At 37.1% G+C, this 15,208-nt stretch overlaps 1 protein-coding gene across 1 annotated transcript in view; it reads right to left on the bottom strand.

The window, feature by feature from the left end:
* The window catches only part of syn2b (synapsin IIb), a 111,620-nt gene that overhangs the window by 49,963 nt on the left and 46,449 nt on the right, over positions 1–15,208 (bottom strand). The gene's annotated exons all lie outside the window — the stretch shown is intronic.

The raw sequence follows: 15,208 nt of genomic DNA, 5'->3' as shown, positions 1-15,208 counted from the left end.
ACTTGCTCAAGAAGAGCGATGTAGAGATGGGTTACAAGTAAACACACACACACACACACACACACACACACACACACACACACACACACACACACACACACACACACACACACACACACACACACACACGCACAAGTAGGCAGATGGAGAGCAGACAGACCCACCGGGAATCAAGCAGAGAGGCGAAGGCTTCCAGCAAACACACAAAATGCTCAGGACGTCTCATTTTACACAACACTGTAAATGGATCGCAGATGGTTTGCACTGCGTCCGTCACCATCCCATACACTGAAGCTAAATAAAGAAATAACCAGTATGAACTAGAATGATGTTTTTGAAGTCCTGGCTGATAAGAACCCTATTTTTCCTGTCCTAGTCTTCGTGATTTTATTCATGCACCAGGGATGCTTTGTGAAATGTCTTCAACAGGTCCCTGAACCCCACTTTTGTCCTCCATTAGCTTCATTTATCTCTTCTAAACAGTATGCCAACCTAAGTACCACAATATGACATTAAATCAAACTGCAAGTGCCGTCATTGTCCCTCTGTGTGTCACCAATTAAAAATGTATGTACAATTTCTTCCATATCACCTCACAGGACCTTGTGTAGTTTAGCACAGAGGCATCTGGCTCGTTAGTCTGGTTCATTAGGATGAGACCATCTGTGAGAGCATCACTCTGAGGGTATAATACCTTAACTCCCACCAATCAATAGCCATGGCAGCAAAAAACTGTTGACCTTAGAATTACAGCAATATATCTTTTTCAGTCTCACTAGAAGGCGCAATTATATTAGGGATTTTTCAGCATGCGCAGCTGCTGGAACACACTGCAAAGCTGCTGTGATGACGCCCAAACATTATTATTAAAAACAAACAGCATACATGAAAAACACACCATCTCTCTTTATGAATAGAAATTGCAATCACTCCCCGTTGCTTTAATTCAAAATTTATATTAATTCTTTCTCAGAGCAAGGTAATCTATCTGTAATCCCGTTGGCACTGAATAGGTCTAAAGAGGCTCCACACTAAGTGTGTGTTTTCAGTATCTGCAGTGCACAATGCAAAACCATACACAAAGACATGGGATGTCAGGCCAACATGGTAATGGACAATTATCGAGAGGCTGCTGATGTTGCTTCCTCATTTAATTCCATCAGGCAGCATAATGTAGCTGCCACATAGCAAAACACACCATGTGAAATATAACTCTTAACAGAGCTGTAAGAGAATGCATGAGACGTCTTTTATAGAACGTCAACCCATCAATCGATTTAATTTAGAGTGCAGAATTACCATGCACCATAGTCCCAAACACTTCTTAATTAAAAATAGTAGGGTATATAGGACAAAGCATATGGCAAGCAAATAAAAACAAAATTATTCTATAAAAATAATTCATAAAGTTTAAAATAAAATGATAACATCAAAACATCAATGTTAAAGTCCCAGTGAAAAGAAAAAAATACATTTTCACAGTTTTAATCCTGTGTCCCTGTGTGAATTGATCATTTATCTCGTTATACACCAAATATGTATTAAAAAAATTTAGTATCATAGAGTATTTTAACATCAAAATCCCTGTCTTTATCTTTCTATAAAACCAGGTGAGATGGTTTCCAATGTTTGATGACTGATCCTGCACTCAGGGGCGTTTACAAAAGGTCAGCCAATCTAATGAGCTCTCAGGCGACAAGCTAGCCTAAGCCGTTATTTTAACTGCAATTGACCATTTGTGAATTTTAACTAGCTAACAAAACAATATGAAGAGAGACAGAAAGCGATGTGTGTTTGGACGTCAATGGGCAAAACCTTTGTCTTTATTTCCAAAAACAATGTGTCGGAGGTCTAATTTATTCATCTGTCCTTTGTGCTTCTCCTGATCTAAAGGCAAAGTAGTGTGTGGAGCCAACAGTCCACTCGGCTGCAAAATCCACTGTAGGTTCATATTGAGCTAAAGTGTAATAACGTCCACTTTTTAGCGGTCTAATCAAATGGGAAGGATTTGATTTAAATTAATCTTTTCACTGTAAACTGCTCAGATATTCTATTTCACTGGGATATGTGACACAGAGCAAAAGCTTAAGATGCTTTAAATTCTGTTTCGCACTGACTTTTAAGAGACGTAAAAAGGGTGATGGACCTGAATACGTTCTGGGGCACGCTGTAATGAATACTTATGACACACATCCATCCATCCCTTTCTGTAACCTAAGGGTTGCTAATGGGCTGCAACCGAAACCCGCTGACATTGGGTGAGAGGTGGACAGGTTGCCAGACAATCACATAAAGAAAGAGAACTTACATTCACATCTGTGGACAAACTAAAATCACAGATGAATTCAACCTGCATGTGCTTGGACTGTTTGTGAGAAAACCTGAAAATCTGGACAAAACCAAAGCTAACTCAGGGAGAACATGCAACTCCACACAAGAGGGCAAAAGCAGATTCAAACCTGGATTCCTCTTGCTGTGAGGCGACAGATATAACCATCACACCACCCCGCTGCCCTACAGAATACACATGCTACACAAAAACAAACAAAAAAAGACCACACTAATTTCTAACTTTTGGAGATTACAAAAAACGCCTCCTTGCTTGAGACACATTACATGCTTCATCTGACCTGATACATGTCATATCAAACATGGATTCAACAGGTCCGTTACCTCTAAACGTCCACATCCTGCTCGTTATTCAAACAATTTAATACACAATCTTGTTCAATCTTTTGAATCCATTTCAGACTGCAGAGGAGAAATGTTAAAAAGAGTTCACAACAAAAGCCACTTCACTACATTTGTCTCTGAATCGATAAACAAATTTACCATCCTCAGGTCAAACTTTCTCCCCACACAGTGGTAAAGATGTGAGAACTGAAAAGTTTTCTCTTTATTTTATCCATTCATCAGTTTTGTTCAGGGGTGTGTAACGATCATTACAGCCTCACTGGGGAGCTCACATGGATATAGATTTTTGTTTTGCCTGTTAGCTTAAAGGATGCCTCACTTTATGAAGTTAAGAGCAATATCTCATCTCTGGCAGGTCATCCCTGCAGTTCTCTGTATTCAATTTCTACAGCCCACTAGTGTCTTATAATAAGACTTGAAAACTTCAAGAAACATAAGTCAGCAAAGCTTCCTTCACTTAGGGCAGTTTTAGCACATGATCTGATAAGGAAGAGACCCACTATCGTGAACACTTGACTATAATTTTATTTTTTAACTTTCATTAAAGCCAAAATAATGAAATTAAGTAAAAACAACAATTTTAAAAAGGAGAGAGTTTATACATCCTCGGAGACAGGCAACAATGTTTTGTTATAGTTAATCGTGTCACATGTGTTACATGTGTTACACTTATTATTAAATGCATCACAAATAAACTGTAATTCTCTTAAAATGACAGCGTACCACAAAATTCCCTCTTACCTGTAGTGCTATTTATCAATCTAAATTGTTTTGGTGTGAGTTGCTGAGTGCTGGCGATATGAGGCATATGTCTTCCTTCTCTCAAATATAGGGGAATATTTGATGCTTGTGGATCTCAGAGTGCAGAAAAAATACATTTAAAAAACTCAACAGCAATGTCTCTGTCAACAAATCATGACCCGGTTACTCAAGATAATCCACAGACCTTGTTGTGAGCAGTTTCATGTAGGATCTACTTTCTTTCTACCGAAATACACCTGCCAACCGAATCACCGCGCATAAGGAAGTGTGCATCTGGGGCTAGCTTACGTTACAGCTCAGCCAAGGAGGACGCCATTCATGTTTACATCTCGCGCTGTCAGTAATCTTTCACCCATGAATAAATGCATGCTTCCTTTTGCATGGTGATACTGTTTACGGTTGTAAAGAGAAAATGGTTGCTACATGAAACTGCTCACAACAAGGTCAACAACAAGGTGAATTATCTCAGGTTAAAGGGCCATGATTTCTAAAAAGAGACATTGCTGTTGAGTTTTTAAGATTGAGTGCCAACTAGTTCCAGTATATCAGAGAGAAGGCAGACATCTCTGTCGACAATACCTCTCAACACTTGGCAACTCACACCAAAACAATCTAGACTGATAAATAGCATTACAGGGAGGAGGAAATATGTTTTCTTTTTGATTTTGAGAATATCTGTCCCTATAAGATTAAATGACTGATATCCCAGGGGTCAAGGACAGAAGACAAATACATATATTATAGATGCATACCAATATTCAATTGTGGTTTCTATAGAATTTAAGATTTAAGCCAATTAATCACCACCACCCCAAACCGTGCGATAGATACTTAAAAGAAAAAAGAGAGGTTGGAGGCAATATAATCTTCCCAAATTGCCCTTACATTTTAGCACAAAGTGGAGACCATATAAGTTTCTATAGTAACTGCTGCAGATCTGTTTTTCTCTGGCATTGTGTGGGTTATATTAAGATTCAGATCTCACTTTAGCCATTATCCAAATGCAGCTGAAAGTGCTAAAACTTAGAGTGCACGATGGCAAGCTCAGATGAGAGATGATTATAAAAGTGAATTTAACTCTCTTTAATTCAGCAGCTCAAGCACACACATCTGGGCTGAACAACAGAGGAATGGAGTTTGAGGACGAGACATACTAATTTGTAGATATATAGGGATTAGAGAATAATAAAGGCAAATTAAAATACCAGAACATCATACAAAATAAGTAGGTTATGGTACACAGCAATTACTAATAATTCTGGCTAAATTGAACCTAAAATTACAATTATAAGTTATTTCAACAGGCTGCTGTGGAGCTACTGGACTAAAATTTGACCTGTGGGCACCATGCTCTCATGCCATGACATTTCATCATATAGATGTTTAAACCAATTTAGAAGGACAAGTCTCTTAGTTAGGGCTGCATCAACAACAAACAAGAAATGTACAAAATGTTCCTCACAATGTCCCAGAACCCAAAGTGACATTTGCTGTCCAACGAACAGTCCAAGACCCAAAGACTCTTCATTTACTATCAAAAATGACAAAGAAAAGCAGCAAATTCTCACATTTAAAAAGTTAGAGCCAGCAATTGTTTAACATTTTGGCTTGAAAAAAAAACAATTACTCAATTACCAAAAAAGTTGTCAATTAATTTCCATTTGATCGAGTTATCAATTAATCAACTAATCCTTGCAGCCCTTCACTTAGTACCTGTGAAACAGGTTTACTGAGCTAACACAGCTTCCACTGACAGCAACATTACCAAAGGCTGTGTGCTGAGCTAAATTCAACAGATGAGCTTTGTGGACTCATTTTTTTCAGGGTCATTTGATGCGATCCCATTTTCATTATTGATCTGTGGAGTCCAGGAGTCTGAGACCGCCACACACTCCCGTAGAAATGAAGCCTTTCAAATCAATGCAAGGTAATGACAGAAAGAAAGTGAGACAGAGAGAAAGATGACAGAGAAAGACAAATACATAGAAAGAACCAGAGGAGTACGATTTGCGAATTTTAGAGATAGATTAATACAACTGATTTAAGCATAAAAATGTTCAACTCTCCTAAAATACAAATGGATGCTTGATTCCTAAAGGGTCATCAAATGGTCCGTTAAACCAAGAGATATCCTCCGTCAGCACGAACTGAATCCAGTGTCGTATGGTGAGTCATGGTTGACAAAAATAGACAATCAGGATCTAATGATTGAGTCTGCTGCACATTAAACCATGATACAAATCACCCCATGGTAAATGCACTTGTATTTAGATGGTGTCTTTCTAGTCCTCCAACCACTCAAACTGCTTTTACACTACATGCCACACTCACCCATTCACAAACACTGGTGGGCGAAGCAACAAGGGGCCACCTGCTCATCGCATTCACACACTTCAATTTAGGATTCAGTGTTTTGCCGATGGAGCCAGCGCTCAAACTGCAGATCTTCCGATTAGTGGAAGACCCACTCTACCTCCTGAGCCACAGCTGCCTCTTATGACAGGTTTCTTATTACTCTCTCCCACACTTCTTCACTGTTATTGTCCTCATCTCTCCCTCATCTCTCTTTTCTTTCATAGCTGTAATTAATCCCCACTCTCCCTCTAACTGCATCATTTTCTCCATGCACCTGCCCTCTGTGGCGATCATGATCCATCCAGTGCAAAGACACATTAATGGTATGTGTGCATACGAAATGAATCATACATGATAAGCATTTTAATGGATTTAGTGAGACACGAGTATGGTGTTTTAAAACATAGAGAATCGATCAGCCTCTGGGAACAGCATATCGACATAATTATCAAACCATCAAAGAAAACAAAGTAGAACTGCAGTGTAGAAATACTCTGTTACAAGTAGAAATATATTTAAAATACAAAAAGTAAAATTACTCATTATACAGAATGTCCCCTTTCAGAATAATGTATATAATATAACTGTATTATAATCACTAATTTGCAGCTGGTAAAGGTGGGGATAATTTATTGCTGTGTAGCTTAATCGATAATAATTTCTCATATTGTATTTGATGATAATATTTTGTATAATTATCTTAATCTGTAAAGTAACTAGAAACTAACTTTATCAAATAAATGTAGTGAAGTAGAGATATATAAAATTGAAGTACTCTAAATACTTCAAATGTTTTGGCTACTAAAGTACAATACTTTAGTAAATGTACAACACGTGATTAACTATTGATAAAAGATGGAAAAAATCACTGAAGTCACTGGTTGGGATGAGTACAACAAATCTGAACATTTCAAACCTCAGGATTTTTTTTATAAATTACTACAAAAATGCCTCATGACTAAATACTACTCAGAGAAAAAACAGGAGGAACTAAAGCAGAGAGAAGGAAAACAGAGCATACTAAAGAGGGCTGGCTAGATTTTTGCCCAGCAACACTATAATATACAGTGTACGCATCAAATATAATATTGTGCATATTAATGAGCGACTGATTCAATAGCACATCACAGCAACAGAGGTTCTTCAGTCACTTTGGACTAAAGATGAAAAGGCTTATAAAATGTCAGAAACATAAGCAAAATTGGAACAAATAAAGAAAATGTTGAGTTTAGATACAGATTTGCACTGCAGATTAACAGTCAATGGGGGAAAATACTGAGAATAACATACAGTACATTGTAAGAATATTTTCTTTACGTGGCATGCATGTTAAATTGTCTATGAATCATCTGAATATCTGATTATCTTATCACATGACCTAACTTTATAGATCCAGTCTACACTGATCATAATGCATGTTCCCAATCTTGTTCTGACACCGTGTCATGACAAGACAGCCAGCTTATCTGACGGCACAGTTGTAGTTTAGACTAAATCAGACTCATCAGACACAGACACACTCGATGCTCAAACAAAGACAAACACGAAGAGACAAACAAAGACTTTTCAATCTTCACCTTTTTGCCTCTAAGCAGAGGACAAGTGCTCTGAGTACAGTAGTCTGTCAGTAGTCTGACATTTGTCCTTCAGTATCTGTGAGTGTTTAATTGGGCCTCTGTGTACAATGCACATTACGTGTGAACACAAAAAATCAGCCAGAAGACCCAGAGCTGTGATTGGCTGCACTGACTGAACATGTCCAGCATACAAAGCTTTGAATCAGTGGTATTTTGTTCATGTATTCTGCACTGAGGTGAGACTGTCGCTTGAATTATTCAGCTGCAGCACGGGAGGCTGTATCAACTGCCATGATCCTCCTTCTCTTGCCCTGCAGGTGTCCCACAAACTGCACCTCCTGTACACAGTGTGTGTGTATAGAAGTCATGTAGGCTACATCCACATAAAAGGGTCATGATTCTCTCTTTTTATATCCTCTACATCAGTGGCTCTCAACTTTTTCTGTGTCAAGGACCCCTAAATTAATACACATTAGGTGACAGACCCCCATTTGATAAGATTTCAGTTTAGGGACCTCCATATGAAAAGATTTTGGTAGTTAAATGATGAATCTTAGTTCAGCGCAGCTACATTGTGTGACATGGATCTAATAAACTTGGGTACGACATCAAGTCTTGCAGACTGTACGATGACAACACATACTGAATCACAGGCTGCGAAAAATTTCAATGGACGTCAATATGCAATAATAAAACATCACCAATGTGCGCCATCCATCTACTCCGCTGAAGTGGTAAGAGAAAAATAAAAGCAAACATGAATCGAACATATCTACGGTGACATTTAAGTCTTAAGAATAGGAGGAGGAGAATGCGGATGCGGTGGTGGAAGTATTTATTAGCATCTACTAGCATTTTGCAAAAGTGCCAGTGTTTTGCTTTTCAATGCATAATTTCATGCTGTATTTCTATTGGTTGGTTTGTAGCTGAGGTCGTAACAGCAGTCACACAGTGAGATGGTCATCCCAGATTTCCGAATTTTATCCCAGGCTGTCTTTGATTGTCAGACAGTGACAACAGCCATCTTTAAGCCTCTCTCACTGTGCGATGTACGACAACTTGTGATGCTGGGGGAGACCAGGGATGACTGTAACACCTTTTGTCTCTGAACCAATAACTCGCTGATTTTTTGGTATTCCAACTCTCAAATTTTGGCCAAAAGTACCCCTATTTCTCGACTACACATAGCATTTTTTTCAACTTCTCCAAATATAACACAGGGTTCATTATTTGATGTCAAATGCAAGGAGTTCCATTGTTACAACCTGCCCCACTAACAGGTTGTAACACAACCTGCGCTAAGTAATAATAATGAGAGCTCAGAATTAAAATTTCACAATTAGGAAAAAAATGCACATTAAAAAAAAAACAATATATACACTTATAACCAATTCCTACTTAAGTATAACTCACTAATCTGTATCAAATGCTAAGTACCTCACATGGAGGGAGTCCAAAATACAAGTCTATAGTTTTAACTGCCTCACATTTTACCCAAGAGACTGGGCTGCTCTTTAATACAAGTTGCACAATTCTAATTTCAACAGCATCAGTATTAATCAAAATATTGACTTTGTCCCAAAATTACTGTTACACCTGAAAATTTAGCTGCAACATCTGCTTACTTCACACAAAAGTGAAATTTCACATGCATTGTCAGGAAGGAAGGGGGTCATAGCATAAAATACATCTGTATTTTTTTGTTTTACTTTCTCCTTCTTTTTGGCTAATTTTCAGGTAATTTTATTGAATGTTTCACAGATGTCTTACTAACCCCTGGGCCATTTCTTCTCTTGTTGCTCATTACTTTCTTTCTATGTCTTTAAATAAAATAAAGCCAATATGCCCAGGTCTCAAAAGCTTAAATAGATAATTTGATTGTATTTCCATCTTTACTGAGCAACTGTTTTGTGTAAAAGGAATTAAAAGCCTGTCCCAAATAGACGCCTGTTGAGTTCAGTAATTTAAGCATATAATAGCCCGGGCTATTTGAAGTTTCATGGTAAATGCATTACATGACTCATAGGTCATCCCTTCTTATATAATATATAATTATTCCACTGTTACATCCGTCCCTGGTCTCCCTTAACTGATATATTAATTAAATAGCATTTGACAGACTTCATGTGCCAAAACTGACTTAAAGTAATAATTATAACAGCAGAGGTAATATTTATGAGACACATGTAGTCTGCAGTTAAAAATGTTAACAGGTAATTTTAAACGACACGGTAACGCAGCTTACTAAGCAACACATTACTTTTGTCAAAAAAGGTAAGTGACACTCAATTATTATTATATTTCACTATTTAAGAGTTAGCTTGTTTGCAGTCTTTTCTGTCTTACCCTGAGCTGGACGGAGGGTCGATACCTGTTTCGTCTTGTTGGGTTGTTACGGACAAACATTAGCATGCTAGCTTGGCAAAAGCGCAGCTAGCGTCAGCCGAAAAGAGGAGAAAATGACATCTCTCGGTGACTCCAAAGCTGTTTTGGTGACATTTTCTGTCTTAGCCGACTTGCTAAGTTTCAAAACCTTCCGCGTTTGTCAGGAGACGGAGGTTGTGTGAACCCCTCAGCTTCAGGAGAGGAGGCTGAAGTGCTGCGTGCTGTTAGCGGGACTAATATAGCTCACGTTAGCTAACCAACCGGTGAGTAAAGCTAAACAGGCTACCGCCACCGGTCCACCTGCTACAGGGTCTTGTTTTCTACTTTAACAGAGTTAAATTAATAAAATACATCCTGTCTTTGTCCAGGAGACCGTTTAAAACCGTAAATTAAACCGTGTAATGTGACTAAGCTGTGGCATACTTATGAGCTACTTTACTTGAGTATTTCCCTGTTATGCTACTATATGGGCCTACTTCTAGCATTACTTTATCATTATTACATTTCAGAGAGAAATATTTACTGTAATAATACTTTTTTCACACCACTTATAATATATAATAATAATATAATAATAATAATATAATTGCTAGTTAATTTTACAGAATAAAAAATATTAATGATATTCTTACATGACGTGATTATAGACTGTAAAAATAGGATATGATGCAATAGGCTGCTGATCTACACAGAGATAGTTTGTACAAATATCTCAAAATGGCGGCACATTGAAGAGCCACAATATTTAATGTTCAGTGTTTAAAAAGTACACTAAAAAAAGAGTAGCCTAATATAATTTTCTAGGTTAATGTCACAGTCTGAAAGGAGCATTTTGCATTTTGTCCCTCAATTTTGCTGATAATAGCTTTCTTTTGTACTTTTACTTGAGCATTATTTTTTAATTCAAGACTTGCTATTTGTTATTGATGGAGTATTTTTACATTATGATATTCCTACTTTTACTTAAGTAAAGAATCTGAGTACTCATTTCACCATAATGTAAATACTTTTGCAGTTTGGTAATGAATCAAGTAATGTAATTACCTGTTTTTTCATTTTTTAAGAGAAGCCTAAATGATTAGTTTTTCCAAGTAAGTTGACTGGTATTGGTGATAAGTTTGTTTTTTTTTTACCAGTTATCCACAGACTCTGCAGTTGTTTTAATATCTTTATCTATCTATAAATGGATTTTCATCCACCCATCTTGGTACAAGCTTAGCTAAAAAGACAAACAAGTGCCATGCTGCTGGAGGATAACCACCAGCCAAAGGGATTTTTTCACAACCTGGCAACCTAAAATTTGTTCTTAATAATGTCTTATTGTTGATATACAAGGCATTGACATTAATACAATGCAATACACCCTATTGGGATGTGGCACAAACATATAGAATCATTTCACAAAAAATACTTTTTTAAAAAACACAATTAGAAATTTTGTCTTTAGAGACCTGCTTGTCTTGATAAATGAATAATATCTAACTGGATAAAGATAAATGGGAGATAGCAGTGTGGGTGTCTGTGGTTTGTGTGATTTTTTTATTTTTATTTTTTTTACATTACTGTAATAAATGATGACCTACAGGGCTGACTGTGCTCTTATGTTGACACAAATGCATGCTCAGAGGTTTGTATATCTGTGGGTTTGTGTGTGTGTGTGTGTGTGTGTGTGTGTGTACAGCACCCACACAGCACATTTGCCTCACTGAAAAAGGCTCGTCTATAGGGAACGTCGTGAAACTAACAGCAGAGTTGATTGTTTTCTTCTGAATCTGGCCTGCAGTCACACAGAGATGTGTGACTAAACTCTGTGTGTGTGTATGCTCGTGTGCACTCAGAGTGGGTTGGTTTTGTGTCTGTGCGAGTGTGTGTTTATGACAGCGTAGTTATTGTGCTTCTTATCCTTGGAAAGCAGGCAGGAGTAACAATAATCTATTTTATCTTGTCGCTGTAATTTGAGAGCTTTGTTTTTGCCTCTCGCTGCAGCTTTCGTTGCCACTCTCTTGAACCTTCTGTTGTTTTTTGCCCAGTCACCGCCTCACAGTTTCTCCATCAGGGTCTCCTGCAGTTTCTTTGACATCCACCTTCTGCACCCTTGTATACATTTCTTTTTACAGGACATTTTTGGCTGAGAGAGAAATTGCCATGACTTTTACCTCTTAAAGTCCGTCTGCATTAACTATATTGTGCAAACTGTAATGTTAAAATGTTGTTAGAGCTCCTTTACACTATGTTGGAAAGTAAGTAAACTATTAATGTAACGCTCCGTACTGAGGCTTTGGAGTGTGTGTCGAGAAATTTAGGAAGTTTTCCGTGAAGAACGTACTGAGGCTTGTATCTTGGCGTCATCGATGCCTGAAGCCATTGAGCAGTTGAGAAATTGTTCTTCCTGAATAAAAACAAATAAAGCCTCGTGTCATTTTTCTAATTACTTATCACACTTATGAGTTTTAGAACAATAATAAATCATCTCCTTTTATTCATATACATAATGATACAATTATTGATCAAATAATTGATTATCTTTATTACTTATTTTTCAATATTTACAGTCATTATTCACAAGCTTTTACTGGCAGATTTTATATAGTGTATTATTGATCACAGGGTTGAGATCATCTGTAATTTAAATCTGCCTGTTATTCACTCTTTGGCTACAGGTGTTTTTTGTGAACGTGAAGCCTAAAGAAATGGACCCTTTTGAGAACCAATATGCTGCACAGCTTCAATGCTTCATGAAACTTTATCTCACCATCACCGGTAAGTACATTTACTCATTTACTTTACATTACTATTTCCATTCAACTTCATAGCCCATCTATACGACATTTTGTAAGGCATTATTGAACCTTTTCATTACATTTATTATATAGCTGCTTTTTTTTTCAAAATAAGGCTGCAAATATGAAATATATTAGTTTATAAACTATGTTGCATTTTTATAGGCTGAAGCACCCACTACTATATGAGGTTATTCACATTTGCTCCACCTTGTCAACATCAAAATGCTGCTCACACAAACTTTGCTAATATTATAATAAATACTGTACTTTTGATACGTTGAATTGCCAGTGAAATGGAAGTTAGAACATCTTTAGGTTTTGCAGTGTGACATATTTTCTAGTGAATACATGAATACTTGAATACTTGATCGGTGTGCAGAGGAATTTAAATTAAATCCTTCCCATTTAATAGATGTGCATTTTTATTTATTTATATCTGAGCATATATTGACATAAATATCTTGATGTTTTGTCATAGGTGCACAGAATGTATGGTGATGTAATCTAAGAGTTCAAAAAGGCATTTTTTTTATTTATCGCAACTTTTAAGTATTTTCCTTTAAATGCTTAACACAGGTGAGTTTTACTTAGTACAGTTTTGAATGTAAAGGGCAGTTGACACCAAGAATGATAACTAAAACAATAACAGCGCAGGTTAGGAAAAATGTTTCTATTGTTCATCAAATTGCTCTAAAAATGATCCTGATGATGTCATTTGCCAGTGTTATTGTTAGAGTTGTGGCTTAAACTCCACCAATCACTTGACTTAAAATTATTTTTAAATGAATATACAGTATTAAACGTATGTTTATACTGATATTTGTTACTTAAAGATGAAGTGTGTAAGATTTATGAGTATTTGGTGGCATCTAGTTGTGAATTGCAGATTACAACCAGCTGAAACTTCTCCAGGGTAGTAATACTTAAGTGTTCATTGTTCAGGAGGTTTTTACAATGAGGCGAATCAGTGATTGTCTGTTTTGGGCTACTATAGAAACATGGCAGTGTAACACGGTGTTCTCTAAAAGCGAGGGCCCACTCCCTACATAGATATAAATGGCTTATTTTAAGGCAAGGAAAGTAAAATGATTCATATTTAGAGGTGATTATACACAACAGAAAGCACAAACTAATTACATTTCATTAATATATCCCCTTAATTCCTACACACATTTTCAAACAGGAGTTTCACATATACTAGGAACACAGTCAACTTTTTAATGGCAGCTGACAGCAGCAACAAGTCACCATAAATGAATCTGTCCTTGGATTTTAAAGGGCAGAACATGACAGCTTGGGCAGAAACAATCTCTGATTTCACCTCCCCTGAAGGTATTTCAGGCATAAAAAAAGAAAAAGCAGCATTTGCCGAATTTGTGATTGATTTGTAGTCACAAAACTAAAAGTTTGTTCACAACATTTGGGGAGAGAGATGGGGAGGTACTGTGAAATTGATCAGCAATGTCAGCCCATCATCGCATGCAGTCATTAATATTGATATCAATATGCAAATGAATACGAGAACAGAGAAACTGACAAACTGACAAACAAGCACTCCACTGAGAGCAAGGATTGTAATTATGAAACATTTGATGAATTTATTAGAAGCCAAAATGTACACTTATTGGACTCCAAGGGTTTTTTTGGAAATTGATTTAAGATGATGCACCAGAGATAAAAGGTCTATAAAAATGACTGTTAACAACTTGATAAACCTTTTCTATTTCCTTTTTACTTGTTATCTACTTTTGCGCCACAGTGTTAATATTCTGCCATCCTCACTCCCATCAAAGCATGACCGGTATGACCAGTTAGCCAGAATCGTTTTCACTCAGACTGAACGCAATCATATTTAGTTTTCAGTTCAGTAATTACGGGAGTGACAAATCCAAACAATTACAGGCAAATATGGGGCATGAAGAAGAAAACCAGCCTCCTCATTACTGCAAATTGTTGCCTGTGTCAGAAAAGCCTCTATGACTGTGGTAAAACAGTCTGATTGTGTCGGATTTATTTCTGTATAGGCCAGGATCTCTCCTCATGTCTCATCAAGTCAGCATTACAGTCCATTGAATAGCTAATGGATTTTACATAAAGCACACACAGCAGATTAACGCTGCAGCTGACGATTGGTTTTGTCATCGATTCATCTGCCAGTTTTATTACCGATTAACTGCTTAATTTTTTGGTGTATCAAATGTCAGAAAACATGTTTGTTATGGTTTCTACAAGCCCAAATTCCTTTTTTGACCAACTGTCACTTTTGACTAATGGTTTACAGCCATACTGGCTCTAATTGGAAGATCAACGGTTCGATCCTTGGCTCCACCAGTTGGCTTGTCAAGTATTCTTGGGCAAGATATTGAACATCAGTTTGCTCTCAGTGGCTGTGTCATCGGTGAGTGCGTTTGAATGTCTAAACCATGAAGCAAGTGGCACCTTGTATTTTAGCCTCCACCAACAGTGTGTGAATGTGACTCTGTAGTTTGAAAGTGTTTTGAGTGGTTGGACGACTAGAAAGACACTATACAAGTGCAAGTCTGTTTACAATTTACCATTTATTAGCGCTTAACAAAGAGTCAACTGATGGGAATGCCATTAATTTAGCAAACATTTGTTCGTGAGCCAAATTATCTAGCAAATGTTGACCTG

This window comes from Plectropomus leopardus, chromosome 2 (genome assembly GCF_026936395.1).
Source record: "Plectropomus leopardus strain MGB_pleo_1.0 chromosome 2, ASM2693639v1, whole genome shotgun sequence".
Lineage (NCBI taxonomy): Eukaryota > Metazoa > Chordata > Actinopteri > Perciformes > Serranidae > Plectropomus > Plectropomus leopardus.
The sequence above is the reverse complement of the archived record's forward strand: the minus strand, read 5'-3'. Positions and strand labels throughout refer to the sequence as shown.